This window comes from Zingiber officinale, chromosome 6A, assembly GCF_018446385.1.
Source record: "Zingiber officinale cultivar Zhangliang chromosome 6A, Zo_v1.1, whole genome shotgun sequence".
Lineage (NCBI taxonomy): Eukaryota > Viridiplantae > Streptophyta > Magnoliopsida > Zingiberales > Zingiberaceae > Zingiber > Zingiber officinale.
Window position 1 is genome coordinate 72,032,459 of NC_055997.1, and position 23,853 is coordinate 72,056,311.

The window sequence follows — 23,853 nt, forward strand, 5'->3', positions numbered from 1 at the left end:
TTATCATTGACTGGCTGGAGTTCATGGAGGTAGATGTCTCTCGGGGGCGGTTGGAGCACATGACCGTTGCCTACTCTCAGATTTCCTCACGCTCTTTCACGAAGACGGGATTAGCGGTTGGTCCAGCGAGAGTCCGATGGCGCGATGGGCGTGCTCTTGGTGAGGGACCCAGGGCTCGCCAAAGGGGAGCCACACAGGCACTAGTTCCTGCGGCAGCTGATGTCAAGGAGGATATTGCGGAGCCTGATTCTCTGACATTCGAGGAGTCTGTGGATACCCGTCTTGAGGAACTGTATATGGAGATGGCTGCCCTGACCACCAAGGTTGACGTGATGCAGGCGACTCTAGATACTCTGGTGGATTTGGTGAGCTCTTGGGTGACGAGTCACCCGTCTTCGTCTGTTCCTTTTGCTGCGGATGTTGTTGCGTCTGCTGATGTTCTTGCTCCTGCTACTACATTTGCCCCTCCTGATCCCATTGACATTTCTGATCCTGCTCCTACTTCTCAGGGAGATGATACTTTTGAGTTCTTTGTACCTCTATAACGTGTGGTCTTGTATGTTATATGAATGTTTGTTGTGAAGTATCTTTTGTGAACTTCACTTTATTTTCACTACAACAAAAACTGCAAACGACAACGAATATTATCCGTTGTCGTAGGGTCAAAAAACCGTTGTAACTGAGGGTGTTGTAGAATGTATTGCCCTGCGACAACGGTTTTGAATCCGTTGTCTTTGTAGACATTCGACAATGGTTTTTATCCGTTGTTGTTTATATGCTCAAAATTTATTTACGAAGGATACGACAACGTTTTAAAACCGTTGTGGTAGATAATTTCGACAACAGATATAAACCGTTGTGGTAGACTCTTTTTACAACAGATATAAACCGTTGTGGTAGACTCTTTTTACAATAGATATAAACGTTGTGGTATATAATTTTAATATATTTTACAACGGATAAAACCGTTGTCTTTTATCACTTTTTACAAAAAAAAAAATCCGTTGTGGTTACGTACTTTTTACAACGTTTTTAATCGTTGTCTTTAATGTTCATGATGTAACATGATAATACCAAACAACCGATCTTTATTTAATATAAACAACCACCCATACAAAACTAAATCCAAAATATGATAGCTAAAATATACAAATTGAGTTGTACTCATCAAACTTAGTAGTATCAAACCATAAATCACATGTTTTCCATTTTTGTTCTCCATATGGCTTTTACACATTAGCAAGGCAAGATAGAACCTAACAAAGCTCACTCCTTGCATCAAAAATCTCAATCCTCACGAATTGCCCGAGTTACGTGCCTACAAGAGAAAAATTAAACAAAACATATCAAAAAAAATATAAAATATAAGAAAAAAGAGAATTGTAGTAAGTACTGCATGAACTGTAACCAGAGAATAAATATTTCGCATAGCTCTAATATCTGGACATGAGAGAAGGATTTCCAGAATTCCATGACAACACTCAATGTCTGTAAAACGGAAGAGAAAAACTTATTCAATACAAACTTATGCAATACAAACTTATAATCTCTAAGAAATAAAACTTATGCAATAGAAACTTATGCAATACAAGCAATTTAACCAACTTAGAGTTGTCTTGGTAACTTCCATGTGCACCATATCAATCACCTTTAAACCTTTTATAGAAAGTGACATAAGAAACTACCATGTGCACCTGCATTCATACTTCAATAGTGAGGGAGTTAGGCTTAATGGTCTAAAAATAGGAACTAATGTAATAAAACCTAATAGCAGATATAGGAACTAAAGAAAAGGAGAATTTAGAACTGATTTTAAAATGAGAGGGATAAAATGAAAGATATTTTCAGGTGACTAATGCATATCATCCAGTTCAGAGTTCTGGTATGACTTGAAATTACAAAGATCTAAAAACAATTTATCTAAGAAAAGTGTAAAACTAACAAATGACTGGTGATTCCAGGATTTAGTATTTGTATGATCTGTCAAAAGGTTTCTTTCAAGTTCTTGTTTTATGTTACCTTTATGACAAGGCTATCCAGCAGTTTTTGGATGAACATAAGATCCACTCTTTGCATATTACGTTCTTTGGCTAAAATAGAAAGTAGTTGCCAAGCTACCTCAGAGGTAATAAGTTCTCTCCCATGCTGTCCAAAGCTCTGGAATACAAGGAATGTTCTGTCACAAATATGAACCATTAAAATCTGACAAAATTGCATTAAACATCATGCAAAGGATATCATACAACTTGAATGACTTTAAGTTTTTTTCACTTTTAGAATATTTAAATTTTAGATAAACTCTTCACTGTGAAAATGAGTTAGATGCAAAGAAAGTACCATAATTACTTTGGGTATCCAAGTTTAGTACCTCTTATTTAGCACAACTTGATGCTATTATTACTTCACCATGTAAATATCTGCCAGATGTAAATTCATACTGCTTACCAGAAGTATCCTAAACTTTGATTGGTCATCTACATCCTCCGTATGTCGATTGTACGTGACAACTAAAATCTCTGCAGTATAGCCCTTATTGCCTGCTTTTATAGTTTCCATCTTATACCAATGATTTTACTCAGCTCAGAAATCATCAAGAAACTAAGTGTTTGATAAAGGACAATAAGTTGAGCCACTTACAGTCAAAGTATCTAAATGTCGAACTACCGTCGCCTTAATTTCTTTCAATAAAGCATCACTGAAGAGTTTCACAAGACAACATTTCGGTAAGGAAACTAGAGAAAAAAAATCTAAGATAACTCTTATAACTGGAAACATGAATAGCACAACATTCATCAAAGTTATCGATTGTCCAAAGAAGAACATGCCTCCACGCGTCAAAATAGAGCAATCACATGATGAAAATTTTCAAACCCTTAAAAAAACTTATTCAATACAAACTTATGCAATACAAACTTATGCAATACAAGCAATTTAACCAACTTAGAGTTGTCTTGGTAACTTCTATGAGCACCATATCAATCACCTTTAAACCTTTTATAGAAAGTGACATAAGAAACTACCATGTGCACCTGCATTTATACTTAAATAGTGAGGGAGTTAGGCTTAATGGTCTAAAAATAGGAACTAATGTAATAAAAACTAGCAGTAGATACAGGAACTAAAGAAAAGAAGAATTCAGAACTGATTTTAAAATGAGAGAGTGATAAAAAGAAAATAATCAACCTTAGAATTTACAAAATAATTCAAAATGATCCCAAATGAAGTTCAGCCATCTTTTGAAGTGTTATTTAAAGGTAGAGGAAATTTATTTGCATTTTAATAGAATGGGAACACCAAGAAGGTAAATAAAATATGCAGAAACATAGATATCAAACATTTAGTTAATTCAATTTGTCAAATTGTATAATACTTTTCCTTACCAATGGTATAATTTCCGACACCAAACTTAATTGCTTGAACTGTCAAACATTATCTATAATATTGTTTGCATTTGATTAAGGAGCACACAATAGTTAAAACACTAATATTAAATACTATATTCAAGGATATTTTGGTATTGCTAACATTAACTTTCATATGTATGTTTTTAGTGATAATAAACTGAAATCCTTAAATTCATAGAAATCAAAATTAAAATTAGTTGATTACTCAAACTAACCCTCATTAAAAAAGTACACAAAATCAAATTATTCTACAAAAGAGCAACGAATTATAACAACTTACAATACAATGAGAAAGAAGGCTTATCTGACAAATGCAATGCTTCTTTGATGATTGAAAATCTGTCAAAAATCTGTTTAAAATGTATGTACATATGAAAGTCGGTAGATTATGCTAGAATACCGCATATTGGTTCAAGTCAAACTTGGTGACAGTAATGCTGAATAATAAAAGGTGTAAAGGACAACACTCTAAATAATACTGAATAGGAAATAAAGTAATAGCTAAGAACAATTTGATCCAGGAAGGAAAAAACTGCAGAAATAAGAATCATTTAGGAATGTGTTAAATAACTGTCAAACTAAAGTTCCTTGATATAGGAAGAAAAAAACAACGAAAGCATGAATTGGACATTGAGCGATAATATCAATTTCGAACCGATCCAACATATTGGGGAATCGTCTTCAATGTAAACCAGATTTCGATAATAATCAACAGGGCAAGAGTCAACAATCGAAGAGAATAAAAAGCTAAAATTAACTCAAATATGGGCCTCCAAAAGAGTAAAAATCAGATTTCGATCAAAAGCTCAAACTCCAGTTTTTAAGGAATCGGTGACGAAGAAGATGACAGAAGAAGGATTATTAATTACCCGTAACCGTCGACGAATCACTGCTGCTCTCAGATTATAAAACTGTGTTCGCCGATCCACACCTCTCTGTAGTGTTCGTCAATCGCTCCTGCAATCTAGAGAGAGAGAGAGGACTTGCCGAAGCCCCATCTGCGCTTCTCCTTGTGGTCCGCCGGGAGCTCGTCGACGCCTGTCTTCTTCCCGCCGAGAAGTCCCCGCAACCACCTGGCGGCGGGCCCTATCCACTCACTGCTCCGTCGCCCGCGATGACTCCCCCATTCCTCACTCAAATCCGCAGCTAGCGGGAAACCAACCCTAAAGCCACAGCAGCAAGAAAAAGGAAGAAAGCTAGTAAAGAGAAGATCAGAATAGATTGGAAGAGAAAACGCATGCGAAATACGGAGTCAAAGAGCCAAAGAAGTAGCAGTGGAAGGTACTCGTCGAGCTTAGAAACTCGCTCACCAAGAAACGAAAAGAGAGCACACCGTCATGGAGGCAGATCCAGCGGAGACGGCACCCCTTACTGTCGCGCGGTTGACAGGATGGCGTGAAGAGATGGTATGGGGAGAGGGAAAGAAAAATGGCTTAGGGTTCAGGAATGCGAAGGGGAAAATAAGCCGCCAAAAAGATTTGCGGAGAGAGGGAAATGACGAAACGAATAAAGTTAAAGGCAATGATTTTATCAAAACTGTTATCGTAGCCCCTAAAAAAGCGCTTAAAGACAACGGATTTAGAAAACTGTTGTAAAAAGTGTTGTTGATTCAAAAAGAAATCGCTCAATGACAACAGTTTTTCCAAAACCCATTGTCTTTTATATTTAATGGGGAGTCCAAAGACAACGGTTTTGGCAAAAATCGTTGTCTTTGAGCAAATACGCAACGCTTTCTCTTAAAACCGTTGTTGTAGGGGTGTTGTCGTTTGCAGTTTTTGTTGTAGTGTTTGGATATATGATATACTGCTTCTCTCTATTATCTTTCATTTTTTGAATCCAGATTGTTATCTTATGTTGACATTTGTATGATTTAGGGGGAGTGGGTTTATCGTGTTTGTTTAGTGCACCAATTAAGGGGGAGTTTTTGTTTTGATATTTGACAAAGGGGGAGAAGTAAGTTGACGTTTATGCTTAATTAGGAAGGAGATTCATGCTTAGTCATATATGAATTTGCTATTATTGCTTATGATCAAGTAAGATGAATTTTATGCGTAGTTAATAACAAAATTATCATTTACTGTTAGCTCATGCCTATTGCTATTTACTGCTTATCATCTTATTATTATGGTGTATTGGAAATTAGCCTAAACTTAAATATATTGTCAAACATCAAAAAAGGGGGGGATTGTTGGTGCAATCATGCCCTGGATGTTTTCAATGTATTGACAACTAAGTTTAGGTTAATACGTTTGGATCTAGCATGTGCTGCAAGTTTTGCAGGAAGAAGTCCAAAAAGGCTGAGTACCGGAGTCTTGGCAGGAAAAGTCCTTGCAGGTCAGAAGACTGGGTGTAAGGCAAGAGAAGTCCAAGAAGGTCGAGGACCGGAGTCTTGGCAAGAAAGTTTAGGAATGCGGTCATCTGGCACGAGGTATTAGTTGGGAAACTAGCAAGTAATCGATTGGTAAATCGATTGAGGCGCATAACTATGGAATAGAATACTGCTGAATCGATCAGCCGAAACCAATCGATCGGAGGAAACCAATCGATCGGTTGATCGATTGATAGCCTCTGCGCGAGAGCACAGAAGGTTTTTGAATCGATCCATTGATTGATTGGAGAAATCCAATCGATCGGCCGATCGATTCATATGCTTTCTGCGCAAGAGCACAGTGCGAACCTGGATCGATCAGCCGATCGATTGGAGATAACCAATCGATCGGTCGATCGATTCACAAGGCTTCTGCACAAAAGAGCTATGTGATTTTGAATCGATCAGTCGATCGATTGGAGGTAACCAATCGATCGGCCGATCGATTGAATCCACTTCTGTACTTATGAAATATGCGGCTAAATCGATCCAATGTTGGCCCAATCGATCGTGACGACGCTCAACGGCTATATTTGAATCGATTGGAGATGTGCTCAATCGATCGACGGCGACGATCACATGAGAAACGACTATTTTTTAAGACAAATAAAAAGGGGAGATACACTGAAGCAAATACAACTCTTGTATACTCATTGTGCTAAGCAAAAAGAGAGCTCTCCAAGTGATTTCAAAGCAAAAGATTTTGAGTCTCCTCCTCCTAAGCCTAGATCTCATCTTGTAAGAGGAAGAGGCAACCTTGTAAAGGGTTCTCCACCTTCGTTTGTGATAACAAGAAGGAGAAGTTCATATTGGAGCTTGATAGGGTGTGTGTGCGCCTTGGATTAGTCACCTCAAGGAGGTGGAGACCAAGTAAATCGAGGAGTTAGCCTTGTCTTCTTATTGTTTTTCAATTTTACTTCCTTTTGTGCTTCCGCTAACGAATTGTAGGTAACAATTTGGAAGAAAGGCTATTCGTCCCCCTTCTAGCCTAACACAAAGATCCTATCACATAATTCGTGACCCACCTCTCCTCCCGAATTTTGATTTAACTGAAAATTTAATTATTTCAAGTTTCTACGAATTTAATCGATATTTTATTTGTTCATGTTTGTTTGATTTCTATTTGGTTTAAGAAGTTCAGTCTTTGGTTATTAACCAATTACTCACCCCTAATTATATGGGAAGGAGTTCATGACGTTGAGGGTTGGAGAGACGCAAAGTGAGGGCGGAGAGGGAGAAAGGGTTAGGGAGACAAAAGTTGAGGTTGAAGGGGAGGGAAAGAGATCGAAGGAGAAGAGGACAAGATAGAGAGGAGGGGAAGAAGAAGAGTGTTGTGCAAAGAGAGGGCAATACCTCTCAACCTTTCTGAACCGCGGAAGAAGAGGAAGAGAGAAAAGAGATCGCGCGGAACAACAAGACAAAGACGCACAAAAGAGAGCAAACACCAGGAAGGAGAAGAAGAAGAGAAAGAAAAAGAGTTACCGTGGTTCGGCGACTTGCCTACTCCACAAAACGGCCGAAGCTTTATTAGAATTCTCTTCTACACAAGAGAATCACATCTAATGATTCTTGTGTTGTCTGATCTACAATAGGTTTACAATGATCCCTATAAATACTGCTAAACCCCCAGACCCGGTAAAAACGTAACAGAATTTGTTATGAAAAATATAACAAAATTCTGTTATATAAAATCTTAACAGAATTTTATTACGAAAAATCTTAACAGATTTTTCTTCCATGACATCCCTTCATCCAAATATGAGCCACTCGTCAACAATCTCCACCTTGGCGAATATTCACCCCTTCGAAGAATACGAATATCTGGACAAAACTCCATCTGGATCTCTAGGTCTGGGCTTCCTTCCTCTAGCATCTAGAGATATGGATCAAGTTCAAGCAATGCTTAAACTTCTCTGTGGTCACTGGCTTTGTCAGCATATCTGCAGCATTGTCTGCAGTGTGAACCTTCTCAAGTTGAATTTCCCCGGAAGCAATCAACTCTCTGATCTTGTGAAACCTCACATCAATGTGTTTGGTTCTCGCATGATACACCTGATTCTTCGCCAAATAGATAGCACTCTGACTATCGCATAACAACTTGACTCCACCTTGCTGAACACTCAGTTCTCTGACCAACCCTGTAAGCCATAAAGCTTCCTTCGCTGCTTCAGCTGCTGCCATGTACTCCGATTCCGTAGTAGACAATGCAACAATAGATTGTATCATAGATTTCCAACAAATAGGTCCTCCTGCCACAGTGAATACGTATCCTGTAGTAGACCTCCTGTTATCTAAATCTCCTGCATAGTCTGCATCTACGTACCCAGCAACTAAAGGATCTTCCGGTTGTCTACTGAACATGATGCCATAATTAGTTGTATTTCTCAAGTATCTGAAAATCCATTTCACTGCATCCCAATGTGGTCGACCAGGATTTGAGAGAAACTTGCTTACCATACTAACTGCTTGCGCTAAATCTGGTCTCGTGCAAACCATGGCATACATCAGACAACCAACTGCACTGGCATAAGGAACCTTTGACATCTCTTGGATCTCGTCATCCGTCTTTGGACACTGTGTACTGGATAACTTGAAGTGATGCGCCAGGGGTGTGCTCACCGACTTTGCAGTCTCCACATAGCTACGTTGAGACAACCATAATCTCCCTGCAACTCTATTCCTGTGAATCTCCATCCCAAGAATCTTCTTGGCCTCTCCCAAATCTTTCATGTCAAATTCCTTGCTCAGTAGCCTCTTCAATTTGTCAACCTCTCTCATCTTCTTCACAACAATGAGCATGTCATCTACGTATAGTAGTAAGAAAATCAGTGATTCATCTTCAAGGCCCTTCACATATATGCAGCTGTCATACTCGCATCTCCTATATCCGTTTTGAATCATGTATGAATCAAAACGTTTGTACCATTGCCTAGGAGATTGTTTCAGCCCATAGAGCGATTTCTTCAACTTACAAACCAACTGCTCTTGTCTGGACTGACTAAATCCCTCAGGTTGTGACATAAAAATCTGCTCCTCCAAATTTCCATGAAGAAATGCCGTCTTCACATCCATTTGCTCCAAATACAAATCGTGATGTGCCACCAAAGCCATTACCGCTCTAATTGACGTATGTCTTACCACTGGAGAGAAAATTTCTTCATAGTCAATCCCCTTTCTTTGTGAATACCCCTTTGCTACCAACCGAACCTTAAACTTCACTTCTTCTCCCTCTGACATTGCTTCTTTCTTCTTGAATATCCACTTGCACCCTATAGCTTTCTCTCCTTCAGGAAGTTCCACTAGATCCCACGTTTGGTTCTTATGCAACGACTCCATCTCCTCTGCCATAGCACCCGTCCACCAGAGCTATGTATTGCCTCCTGAAAAGATGTAGGGTCTCCGCTACTAGTGGTAAGTGCATAAGATACCAAGTCTTCGAATCCGTATCTAGTGGGTGGTTTTACGACTCGTCTCGTTCTACCACTAGCTATAGTGCGATGCTCCATGTGCTCTGAGCTAGAATCATCGAAGTCATGAGTCTCTAGCTCCACCTGCACAATATCTTTCTCTTTGTTGCTTTGTGGTGTTTCCTTTCCTTCTTCCTGAGTACGTTGTAACATAGCTTTCTCGTCAAACACCACATCTCTGCTGATCACCACCTTGTTTGCCTTAGGATCCCAAAGCTTGAAGCCTTTAACTCCTTTCTGATAGCCCAGAAAAATGCATTGCTTTGACTTTGCATCCAGCTTTGATATTTCCTCACTAGATATGTGCATATAGGCTGGACATCCAAAAACTCGAAGATGAGAGTATTCTACTTGATTCCCTGTCCATACTTCCTCTGATACTTTGCCTTCTAGTGCTGCCCTTGGTGATCTATTAATGAGATAACATGCCATGTTAACTGCTTCCGCCCAGAAATTCTTTGCAAGCCCTGCATTCAGCCTGAGACATCTTGCCTTCTCAATGATTGTCCTGTTCAACCTTTCCGCTACCCCATTCTGCTGAGGTGTCCTGCGAACCGAGAAGTGCCCCCATGCTGCTCACAGAATTCCTGAAACTTTGAATCTGTGTACTCAGTCCCATTATCTGACCTAAGGCATTTGATCTTCCTTCCGGTCTGGTTCTCTACTTCAGTTTTCCACAATTTAAACTTTGCAAAAGTTTCTGACTTGTGACGCATAAAGTATACCCATACCTTTCGTGAGAAATCATCAGTAAAACTCACAAAATACAAGTGCCCTCCACGTGATGCTACACTGGCCGGTCCCCAGAGATCCGTATGTATGTAGTCCAGAATCCCTTCCGTCTTGTTTGTTGCCGTCTTAAATTGCACTTTGCTCTGTTTCCCAAGAACACAGAATTTGCAGAATTCAAGCTTGCACGTTTTGACACCCTTCAACAAATCTCTCTTGTGAAGTTCTAGCATCCCACGTTCACCCATATGCCCTAGCCGCATATGCCACAAGACAGTACTATCTGATTCAGACTCCACCGAGGCAACTCCACCTACAACTGTAGTCCCTATCAACTTGTAGATGTTTCCTGCTACCTTTTGTCCTTTCATTACCGTCAGAGCTCCCTTGCTGACTTTCATCACCCCGCTCACTGATTTGTAATTACAACCAATACCATCCAGTGTGCCTAGTGAGATCAAGTTCTTCCTTAGCTCTGGTATATATCTGACATCACATAAAGTTCTGATCACACCATCAAACATCTTGATTCTGACATTCCCTATGCCGATAACCTTGCATGATGCATCGTTTCCCATCAACACTGAACCAGAATCCACTGCCCTATAGGTGTCAAACCAATCCTTGTTTGGAGTCATGTGATATGAACATGCAGAGTCTAAAATCCATGCATCCGTCAGCTGCTCCGAACTTGACATAACTGATAGCATATCTCCATCACCGCTTTCTGAATTTTCTTCTTCAACTATGTTTGCAGACTTTGCCGAACTACTTTTGTTCTCTGCAACATATTTCTTTATCTCTGGACAATTTCTCTTGATATGACCTTTACCTCCACATTTGTAGCACGTGATCACCTTCTTCCTTCTCGACTTAGAACGAGTCTTGTTGTTGTTGTCATATCCATGTCGAGATTTGCTCCTACCACGCTCTTGGTTGCTATTTACCACAAGTCCTTCTCCTTGAGAAATTTCATCGCTTGTTTTCTTCCTTTGGTGAAAACCTAGCAACGCACTTGTGATCTCCTCCAATTTGAGAGTTTCCTTACCCCACATCAAAGTAGTAACCAAATTCTCGTACGTAGGAGATGAAGGTAGAGAATTCAACAACATCAGCGTCTTGTCTTCGTCTTCGATCTTCACATCAATCCGCTTCAGATCACTTACAATCTGGTTGAATACGTTGATGTGCTGGCTCAGATCGGTTCCTTCTGTCATCTTCAGCCCGAATAATTTCTGCTTGAGATACAGCTTGTTTGTCAATGATTTTGACATGTACCGGCTTTCCAGCTTTTGCCAAACTATCACCGGTGACTCCTCGTCCATGACATGGTACATCACGTCATCCGTAAGACAAAGCCTGATTGTTGCTACTGCCTTCGCCTGAAGTTCTTCCCAATCTGATTTCTCCATGCTTTCCGATTTTCTTTCTCCTAGCGCCTTCACCATGCCTTGTTGCACCAACAAGTCCTTGACCCTTCTCTGCCATAATCCAAAGTTTTCGGTTCCGTCAAACTTCACCATATCAAACTTCGCAGAAGTCGTCCCCGACATGTTGAAGAAATCTGCCAAGAACCTGGAGCTCTGATACCAATTGTTGTGCAAAGAGAGGGCAATACCTCTCAACCTTTCTGAACCACGGAAGAAGAGGAAGAGAGAAAAGAGATCGCGCGGAACAACAAGACAAAGACGCACAAAAGAGAGCAAACACCAGGAAGGAGAAGAAGAAGAGAAAGAAAAAGAGTTACCGTGGTTCGGCGACTTGCCTACTCCACAAAACGGCCGAAGCTTTATTAGAATTCTCTTCTACACAAGAGAATCACATCTAATGATTCTTGTGTTGTCTGATCTACAATGGATTTACAATGATCCCTATAAATACTGCTAAACCCCCAGACCCGGTAAAAACGTAACAGAATTTGTTATGAAAAACATAACAAAATTCTGTTATATAAAATCTTAATAGAATTTTATTACAAAAAATCTTAACAGATTTTTCTTCCATGACATCCCTTCATCCAAATATGAGCCACTCGTCAACAAAGAGCATCACCATAGTAGGCCAAGGTGAGTATGCTTCGACGCTTACACAAGGCATATATCCATGCCATCTCTCCCGGAGTTGAATTCATAGATACGAGAGATGGTAAATCTAGACCTGCCACTTCCTAAATGTAGATTTTTCTTACATTCAAGGAAATGCTTAACTTATCGGAGATTATTCAACTAACTAAAAATTCATAAATCACAAAGAGATAAATCACCTTGATGTATCCTTGCTCGAGAAGGAACTTAGCCACTCCGAGATGATAGGGAAATAACAAACCAACCATAGCAAAATTAAACCCAAATCATTGAATCTCTTCTAATCCTCCTCGGGTCCTCCATGCAGACCTTGGGTCTAAGCCCTGCGACGTGGTAGATGGGAATAGGGGTGAGCAAAAGATAGGTTAAACCGGATTAATAGACTGAACTGATTGAAGTAAAAAAGTTTAGTTCAGTTCATTTAAAATTTAAATTTTTTTCCTTAAAATATCAATAATTTTGGTTAAATTGATTTGCTCTCACTTTTAAGTCAAATTCGGTTAATTCGTTTAAACCAAATTTAGATATGTCTAAACTAGAATCGGATGATTAAAATTTCTAATTCCATAATTCGAGATTCCCCCCTCCCCCAAGTCTCGATTTAACCGAAAGTTTAATTATTTCGATATTTGACTGATTTAACTGATGTTTTATCGATTCAATTTGTTCAAATTTTTTGACAAAAGTTCGATCGATTCGGTTAAGTAAAAAAAATAAATTTATTCGATTCTAGTTTAAATTGTTTAATTATTAACTGATTGCTCACCTCTAGGTGGGAAGGAGTCCATGATATCAAGGGTTGGGGAAATGAAAAGTGAAGGTGGAGAGGGAGAAAGGGTTGGGGAGAAGAAAAGTGACGGTGAGAGGGGAGAAATAGGGATGAGACATGTAAAATATGAGGCGGAAGGAAGGAGATCAGCAGAGAATAGAACGAGATAAAGCGGAAGGGAAGAAGGAGAGCATTGCTATGGTTGGTCGAAGCAACTATGCTTTGGCACTTACAGGAGGCTTCGATCAATGCTGCTTTTCTGAGAATCAAATTTATAGATACAGGCGACGACAGAGGTACAGAGCTAGACCCGGCTGTAAGCCAGATCCTAGATCCGTAACTGGGTCAACGAATCAATTATCCATTGACTCGGTTCACTGGGACCAACTCATAATTGACCAATCTCTAGGTAGGCTGGTTACCGGTTGGTCCTCCAATGAATCGGTAAAAATCGCAAGTTTAAAGTCTGCTCAATAAAATAAATTAATTTTTTATTTAGATTTTTAAATCTAATTTTTTATTTAATAATATTTTAATAATCTTAATTGACATATTTTAGGTTTCTACTAATTTTTTTATTTATTTGTCTTGAATTATATTATATTTAAATTTTCTATTAAAGTTAATTGTTTAACCTATTTATCTTAATTAAAATTTATGTGAAACTATTCTACCCATCTATTATTAAAGTTAATTTACAACCTATTTATCTTAAGTTTTTTTATATCCAACTCTTCAATCTTTTTCCTCGTTAGATTTATTAATCTGTTTAACTTTCTTAATATTAATTACTCAATGGTTTTAATTTTTATTTAATATTAAATTTATAGTATAATATGTCTAATAATAAATTTATTAAGGAATATAATTTGTTTGTGTTTAACAATAAAATTATATATACACGGTAAAAGTTATAAGGGACCTATAAAATTAATTAAAAGATAAAATTTTTATGGTATATATATTTAGATCTGACCTGACCCATTCCGGCCGTTCATGGTTCCTTGGAATTTTTTATATAAATTTATATTTTTAAATATTTTTTTAAAAAATAATAATAATCTTGAATCTTCTTAAACTGTAAACCATAATATTGTTTTGATTGGTTAAAGTCCATGTTTAAATATACGGTTTTGAATTGTCGTCGTTTTCAATCCTGATTGGACTAGATAGAGTCGAGAGGAATGGACGGGTGTCAGTGGGTTGAGCACAAGCACGTTCGCTTCGTGCTGCTATCGAACTTTACACTTAAGCGACTTTATAGCAATCAGTAACAATATTAATAATGTGTTTCGTGATTTTGAATTAATTATGAGATTTTCAAAATATGTAATTTGAAGGTAAGATATGTCAAATATATTCCTTTGTAAAAATGGAATCGAAATTATGGAATTGATTTAGAGGAATAATGTTATTTAAGCACAAAACTTGAATTTTAAAAATTGATTAATTGTTCATGTTAGACTCTTTTTATGATTTATCTTCTCCGTATAAGTCTTGGGACGGATTGATGGGGATGCTGGGAGTGAATGTATTCACTTTTTTGTCACAATGTTAGACTCTTTTTGTGGTTGAATTAAAGTATACAAATATCTTGTTCAAAACACATTGAAATTGTAGCACTAGTCCAAAGCATGGGTATATGATGATAACTTATAATTATGATGGTCAAAGCAAAGAAAATGTTCATGTAGAAGCAAAGGCTAAATGAATCATGCATCTAATAATGTTAACACAAAAGATAATATGATTAGAATAAAAATGAATCATGCATCTAAATGAATCATGCCACTAGTAGAAGGAATGCTAGCAATATAATATACCTTTTAATTACAAAAGGCAATGAGATAAACTTCTTTAAATGAGGATAACCCCATTATGGCAAAACACTCATACAATTAATATTGTTGCTTTACGGTGTAACAAACTTAATTAGAATAAAAATGATATATTTATTATGATTAATATCCTGGCTGATAAATTCATTGTGATACTTACTAATAAAATAAGTAAAAAAACCTTAATTAATATTAAATTTAAACTCTGCCAACCCATTAACGTTAGATTTATGCTCTGCCAACCCATTAAGCTTAGATTTATGCTCTGCCGAATCAGTTTTCATAAATACACATAAAGTAATTACATTCATATTCGATGGTAAAAATAGTTTTATTCACGTTATGAAATAATTTTAAATTTACAAGTGATACGGTGCATGATTATTGGGTCAGTTAGTGGATGTGGTCAGGGGTCAAATCCCTGAGAAGGTCAGAGGTCAAGCCTACGGGTAGTCAAAAGTCAAGCTTGTGTGGTATTCAGAAGTCAAGCCTACGTCATAGTCAAAGGTCTGCCCATGTGGCGGTCAAAAACCCCGCCTAGGTGGCTAGGTGGAAGCTTAGGTGGAAAATAGAGGGCCCGATTTAGATTACAAAATGACCCAAGGTTGATAGGAGCAGCAGTCGGAGGCTGGGTCCGCCTGGTAAATAAGGGTTCGGGCCGGTCAAGACGTGTCAATCAGAAAACACAGGTTCGGTCGAAAAATACAAGTCTGGTCGGAAAATACAGGGACGGGCCTGTTGGAAAATACAGGGCCGAGCGTACAAGTCGGGACGTGCTAACCAAGGATACAGGTCAGGGCTTATAGCCTTGCGACACACGATACGGGGTCTAAAGCGTGCAAGTCGGGACATGCCAACCAAGGATACAGGTCAGGACTTATAGCCTTGCGGCACACAATACGGGGATCAAAGTGTACAGGTTGGGATATGCCAACCAAGGGTACAGGACATGACTTATAACCTTGTGGCACTGGGCACAGGGACTAAAGCGTACAGGTCAGGATATGCCAACTGAGGATACAGGTCAGGACTTATAGCCTTGCGACACACGATACGGGGATCAAAGCGTACAGGTCGGGATATGTCAACCAAGGATACAGGTCAGGACTTATAACCTTGTGGCACTAGACACAGGAACTAAAGTGTACAAGCCGGGATATATCAACCAAGGATACAGGTTAGGACTTATAGCCTTGCGGCACACTATATGGGCAGAAGCGTATAGGTCGGATGTAGGACTAGGATAAGCAGAGTTGGAGAGAGGCGTACAGGTCAGGATACAGGGCCCGGAGAGACAGAGTCAAGCTAAGGTATACAGGTCAGGTCAGACGGAGTCAGACAAACATATAGGTTTGGAAGCGAGATAAGCAAAATCGAAGGTATACAGGTCGTGAAACACGGCGTGATAGAAGGTAAGGTAGGTCGGGAATCTGCAATATGAGACACAGAACAAGACCAGATGCACAGGTCTGGAAATGATACAAGGTAAGGCAGGTCGGGAGTTTGCAAGATGAGAGGCGTAGAATAAGGACAGATGCGCAGGTCTGGAAGCGATACAAGATAAGGCAGGTCGGGAGTCTACAAGATGAGATGCGTAGGACAAGGCCAGATGCACAGGTCTGGAAGTGACACAAGATAAGGCAAGTCGGGAGTTTGCAAGATAAGACACATAAAACAGGTATGGATGTACAGGTCTGGATTCAGAAGACGGCAAACACGGGATAGATAAAGGTCTGCGCTTACAGGTCGGGGCGACAAGTACAAAGATAGCCTAGGGATCACGGACTGAGGAGACCAGGCACTACACGATAAGCAAACAAGGAAATCGTAACCACCTGTTAGAGAATAATCAGAGTGTCAGAGAATATGCCAATGGTTGGGGGCTCATTGCCCCTTTGGTTCTTCCGCCAGCCTATGGGAGGGTGCCGCACATCATTCACCGCCAGACAAAGCCTGACATCCGACATTCCCTGACATCCGTCAGACTACAGAAGCACCCGTTGCAGTATAAAAAGGGATGTTTTGTCCCTTATGCAGGTACGCTCACTCGTTATTTCACACTTGTCCTTTACTTTTCGTCCTTTCTCTGTATTTCTGGGAAAAAAAGCACCTGACTTGAGCGTCGAAGGGCCTGATCCGGGGACTTTTCCCTGGTTTCTGGTCTCTGACGACTCGGGTGCTTGTCTGAGCGTGTGCAGGACCCTATCCTCGTCATCACTCCCCGTCATCCGCTCGAGGATGCCTTCTCAAGAGGTGCCAGATCGACCCGACTCCGGACGACTTTCCGTTAACACCGACTCCAGCATAGCCCGCCTCTGTCCGACTCAGCTTCCGGACGGGATCAAATTTGGCGCCATCTTTGGGAATCTTCCTTACCTGATCCGGAACGTGACGATGGAGGACTCGGACAGAATCAATGTAACAATGACCGCAGGAGAATACAATCTCTTCAAGGAGGCCAAGAAGCGGGCAACCTTGGAAAAGCAGCAAACAACCGCATCTCGACCAAAAAAGCTACCTGAGGTTTCTAAAGAACCTGCTCACGCCTCTGATCGAGGCTCTAAACGAAAACAACCTTTAGAGTTTCCCCCTGCTTTCTACAGGGAGTCGGGCCAGGGTTATTATCAACCCGAGCCTAGATCTTATAGCCACAAGGAGCAACCTCAAGTTTCTGTGGCTGAAAGTTCGTTACCCAAAGATTCAAAGAAGGGAAAGGCTATCATCCCGCGCGGCGAACACCGGTTGGAACCGGAAGAGAAAGTGCCTTTCTCTTCCAAAATCTTGGAAGAAAAGCTACCTAAAGGGTATCGGCCCCCTGCTATTGGGGAATACGATGGTAGTAAAGATCCTGAAGAGCACCTCCGCAAATTCAGGAACATAGCCCTGCTACACCAATACAGCGACGCCGTTAAATGTTGCGTGTTTTTGAACACTTTGTCAGGCTCTACCCAGAAATGGTTTGATGGACTGCCACACGGGTCCATCACGTGTTTCTCTGACTTCAAGATTGCATTCCTGCGCCACTTCGCTAGCAGCGGGAAGTATCAAAAGACTGATCACTGTTTGTTCGCTCTCAAGCAGGGGTCTGTCGAGCCACTAAGAAGCTATATCAAGCGCTTCAATCAAGTGACTCAGGACGTTCCCTTGGCCACGCCCGAAATACTTATGAGTGCCTTCTCTCATGGGCTGACTGAGGGAGAGTTCTTTAGGGATCTCATTAGAAATCCCGTAAAGAATTTCGATGAGATGCTGGAGAAGGTGGCCAGCTACATCAACGTGGAAGAAGCGTAGGCGGCGCGAAGGAAAGCCGACAAGCCACCTCTCGCTGCTAACAGGCCGGAGAGAAGAGCACCTCAATCGCCCGCTCAACCTCTCCCGCGTGCTCGGGATGCTCGACCAACTTTCCAACCCGGGCAGGATGCCCGACCGGTGCCACATGTAGCTGCAGTTCAGGTCCATCGACCTGGACCTTGGGGACCGCGCTATTGCACCTATCATCGGTCCCACACGCACGCCACCAATGAATGTTTCCAATTTGCCCGTGATTCACGACGAGCTGCTAAGCTGGGTCTGCCACCACCTGAGTTGGCTCCTCAGGTCTAGTGAATGATGGAGGAACAGCGCAATGCAGCAGGGCAGGCTAGTCGACCCCGAGCTAAGCAGGAGGGGCCAAGCATGCAACCACAAGGGCGCACTGGAGAACCAGGAGAAGCCCACGAGGCAAAAAATCAGGATAACGCGGCTATAAGAGACATAGGCATGATCTCTGGAGGTCCCACTGACGGAGATTCAGGCCGGGCGCGCAAGTCTCATGAGCGCCGGTTGGAGATCCATGCAATAGGGTGCAGCCAGGAGCAGGCTGCTGGTCCGATCATTAGTTTTGGACCGCAAGACCTGGAAGGACTGGAGTTACCCCACGATGATGCTCTCATCATCAAAGCTATTATAGCCAATAGCCGAGTGGCCAGAGTCTTCGTGGATAGTGGCAGCTCGGTAAACGTCTTGTTCAGGTCGACTTTCGAAGAAATGCAGATTGATGTCAGCGAGCTCCAGCCGATGGCTACTTCTCTATATGGCTTTACTGGTAATGAAGTAAGGCCCATGGGTCAGATCAAGCTGACCATATCTTTGGGAAGCGAGCCATTGGTCAAAACCAGGAGGAGCACTTTCCTTGTAGTTAACTCGCCCTCTTCTTACAACGTCTTTTTGGGCCGACCGACCTTGCATGAGTTCCGGGCGGCGGTTTCTACATTTCATCAGAAGATTAAATTCCCGGTCGGGGAAGTTAGGGGAGAACAGCGGGTCTCTCGGTGATGCTACATTAACATGGTTAAGGTAGAAGCTCGCAAAGCACAGAGGACTCAGGATGGAGCTATGCACGCCTTCTAGGAAGAACCCCTACCTCTGACCGAAGAACCCATTCCCTAGGAGGAAATCCAGCTCTATGTCGAATGCCCAGAGAGTCTTACTCGGGTAGCAGGTGACTTACCTCCCGAGCTCAAAGAAGAACTGGTTCAGTGCCTGAGCCGCAATAGAGATGTCTTTGCCTAGTCCACCGAAGAGTTACCAGGGGTCAAGCCTGAAGTGGTGGAGCACAAGTTGCATCTCCTGCCAGATGCCCGGCTGGTAAAGCAAAAGAAGAGAAATTTCTCGGCCAACCAGAATAAAATTATCAGAACTGAAGTGGACCAGCTTAAGAAAGCAGGGCATGTTCGTGAAGTACAATTCCCGTCCTAGCTTTCCAATGTGGTCTTGGTAGCAAAACCCAATAATAAATGGAGGGTCTGCATAGATTTCCGGGATCTCAATCGAGCCAACCCTAAAGACTGCTACCCCTTGCCCAGAATTGACCAGCTGGTAGACTCGACAGTTGGTTGTGAAAGAATCTGTATGTTGGACGCTTATCAGGAGTACCATCAAATCCCTTTAGCCGTAGAATATCAAGAAAAGGTTAGTTTCATTATGGCTGATGGTACTTTCAGTTATACTGTTATGCCTTTCGGACTCAGAAACGTTGGAGCTACCTACCAACAAATGATGGACAAAATCTTCCGAGAGCAGGCCGGGCGTAACGTGGAAGTCTATGTGGATAACATACTCATCAAGTCTGCCTTGGCTGAAAATATGATAGTTAATGTAGAAGAGACTTGCGACACCTCACGACAGTACGAGTTGAAATTAAATCCTTTGAAGTGCTTATTTGGAGCTAAGGGAGGGAAGTTCTTGGGCTATCTTGTTACTGAGCAAGGAATTGAAGCCAATCCAAAGAAGGTCCGAGTACTCCGGGATATGAAGGCTCCCCAGAACTTGAAGGAGGCTCAGAAGCTAGCGGCAGGATAATAGCCCTGCCCCGTTTTATCTCCAGGTCGGTAGATAAAGCGACGCCCTTCTTCAAATTTCTTCGAAAAGCTTCTAAGTTCCAGTGGGATGAAGAATGCACGCGAGCCTTTGAAGAATTAAAGACATATATGGAGACCTTGCCCTCTTTATTCAAACCTGTCGCAGGGGAGCCACTCTGGGTCTACCTGTCAGCTACCCCCGAGGCCGTGGGGGCAGTATTAGTAAAAGAGCAAGACAATGTATAGAGGCCAGTGTATTTTTTCAGTCATTTATTAAAGGGAGCTGAGTCTCGATACACAGCTCTGGAAAAGTTGGTTTATGGATTAGTACTTATGGCTCCAAGAGTAAGTAATTAAGTTACTAATTAAGTAAGTTACTGACAACTTAATTAATATCTAGCTTCAAGAGTAGTACCACTCAACTTTATTGTCATGTCGGACTAAGTCCACCTGCAGGGTTTAACATGGCAATCCTTATGAGCTCCTCTTAGGGACATTCTCAACCTAGATAACTAGGACACAGATTCCTTCTATAATCAACAATACACACTATGAGTAATATTATTTCCCAACTTATCGGGCATATTAATTTATCGAGCTAAATCTCACCCTTTGATAAGTCAAAGAAATAAATATTAAATATATGTGCTTGTTATTATATTAGGATTAAGAGCACACACTTCAATAATAGCTAAGGTCTAGTTCTTTTACTAAGTCAGTACAAAAAGAACTCACCTAAATGGTCCTACTCAATACACTTAAAGTGTATTAGTGTAATTTATTAGTCAAGATAAACTAATGCTTAATTACACTACAACTATTCTGATAGTTTGTTCCTTTCTATCTTAGTCGTGAGCAACTATTTATAATTTATAGAGAACCGACAACATGATCTTCTGAGTGTGACACCACACTCCATGTTGTCTACTATATAAATTAATTGAACAATTATATTTAACAAATAAATGAAGATATTGACCAATGTGATTCTTTTATTTCAACAAATAAATGTTTACAAAAGCTAGGCTTTTAGTATACACTCTCGGTCCCTATCCATCGGGAGACAACATGATCCCGTATTTCGGGGCGAACACGGGATGCTTAATTTCATCGGGAGACCAAAACCAATTCCTCCTCTCGGTCCCTATCGTAGCCTCTTAATTATAGAGTACTATACCCATCTTCTTACCCATCCTATAGGGTGTTGGAATGTATACTGAAAGCCTAAGCTTTGTAAACATTTATTATGAATAAAGAATCACATTTGGTCTAATTGTCTACATTTGTTTGTAGTTGTTCATTTAATTTATATTGTAGATAACATAGTATGTGGTGTCACATACAGAAGATGATGTTATCAGTACCTTATAAATTATAAACAGTAGCTCACGACCAAAATGGAAAAGGAACAAACCATTAGAAGGTCGTAGTGTAATTAGGTATTAGTTTATCTTGACTATATAATTACACTAGTACACTCAGAGTGTATTGAGTAGGACCATTTGAGGTCGTTTCTTTTATACTGACTTTATAAAGGAACAAAGACCTTAGTTATTATGGAAGTGTGTGCTCTTAATCCTAATATAATAACAAGCACATATATTAGATATTCATTTCTTTAATTTATCAATGGGTGAGATTTAGTTCGTTGAATCAATAAACCCGATAAGTTGGGAAATGGTATCACTTATAGTGTGTGTTGTTGATTATAGAAGGAAATGTCCTAGAGATACTAGGTTGATAATGTCCTCAAGAGGAGCTCATAAAGATTGTCATGTTAAACCCGCAGTGGACTTAGTCCGACATGACGATAAGGTTGAGTGGTACTACTCTTGGACTTAGATATTAATTAAATGAGTTGTCGGTAACTCACTTAATTAGTGGACATTCGATATCTTAAACACAGGAGACTAACACACTCATAATAAGAAGGAGCCCAAAATATAATTTGGGATTGGTGCGGTAGTTCAATGATAGTTCTCTAGTGGAATGAATTATCATTGATAAAATTAAGTTGTGTGTTCGGGCGAACATGGGATGCTTAATTTTATCGAGACCAAAACCAATTCCTCCTCTCGGTCCCTATCGTAGCCTCTTATTTATAGAGTACTATACCCACATATACCCACCTTCTATACCCACCTAAAGGGGCCGGCCAAGCTAGCTTGGGAACCAAGCTTGTGGCCGGCCCTAGCTTGAACCCAAGCTAGTAGGGCCGGCCATAATTAATTAAAAAGAAAATTTAATTTTAATGTTTATTATTATGTGGAAGATTTAATTTAAAAGAGAATTAAAATTAAAATATCTCTCTTGTAAAAGATTTACAAAAGATTAAAGAAAGAGATTAGATCTCTTTCCTTATTTGTAGATTGGAGAGATGTTTTATTTTCTCTTTAAAATTATTCACATGTTAATAAAATTAAAATTATAGATATTTCCTTTTATTAACCATGAAGAGATTTTAAAGAGAAATTTTATTTTTTAAAATTTCCGGAAACAAATTAGGAAGTTTTAATTGTTGATTAAAACTTGTCCTCTTTTGTTTCCAATGATGTGGCCGGCCATCTCAAGTTAATTGGGAAATTTTGTTTTATTTTTCTCAATTAATTCATATCAAGAAAAATTAAGGAAGTTTTATTGTAATTAAATTTCCTAATTTGCCTAGGCCAAGGAATATAAAAGAAGGGGTAGGGGTGCCTTCATGAGATACAACCTCTATTGTTTTCTCTCCCTTTTTCCTTGGTGTTGTGGCCGGCCATTACCCTCTCCCTCTCTTCCTCTTGTGGTGGCCGAATACTTCATCTCTCTTGGAGTTCTTGTGGTGGCCGGATACTACTTGGAGAAGAAGAAGAAGAAGGAGAGAAAGTTAGCATCTCTTGGAGCTTGGTTAGTATTTTGATTTTCTTCTTTGGTGAAGTTCTTCCTTTGTGGCCGAACCTTGCTTGGAGGAGAAGAAGGTGGTTGGTGGTTTCTCATCTCGGTAGATCGTTGCCCACACAACGTCCGAGGTTAGAAGAGGAATACGGTAGAAGATCAAGAGGTTTTTCTACAAGGTATAACTAGTAATTTCTATTTCCGCATCATGCTAGTTATTTATGGAAATAATACCAAATACAAGAGGCTTACGTTCTAGAATTTTGAATATGTTTTTTTGAAGTTGTGTTCTTTTGTTTTTTCTTTTCCTTGTGATTTGATTGTTCTCTTTGGTTAACCTAAAGTTATTTTAGGAAATTAAATATTAGCTTTCTATTAAAGGTTTTGTCTAGTCGGTGGTGGTTGCTCCCATATCCAAGAAGGTCATGTGCCTCGCCACGTCAGTACTGGGAACCTTTTACGGAAATTAATATTTAATGGAATTAATAACTTAAGGAGACTTGGGTCGAACGTGTTAAGTTCCGCAGGAGATCCAAGTCAAAACCTAAAAGAACAAATAGATTAAGTTTTGGATCAAACGTGTTAAGTTCCGCAGGCGATCCAAAATTTAATTTAAAAGAACACATGGTAGCTAGGAAAAGGTTCAGACCTTTGTACAAAATTTTTGTACAGTGGAACCTATAAGTGTGACACCACACTCCATGTTGTCTACTATATAAATTAATTGAACAATTATATTTAACAAATAAATGAAGATATTGACCAATGTGATTCTTTTATTTCAACAAATAAATGTTTACAAAAGCTAGGCTTTTAGTATACACTCTCGGTCCCTATCCATCGGGAGACAACATGATCCCGTATTTCGGGGCGAACACGGGATGCTTAATTTCATCGGGAGACCAAAACCAATTCCTCCTCTCGGTCCCTATCGTAGCCTCTTAATTATAGAGTACTATACCCATCTTCTTACCCATCCTA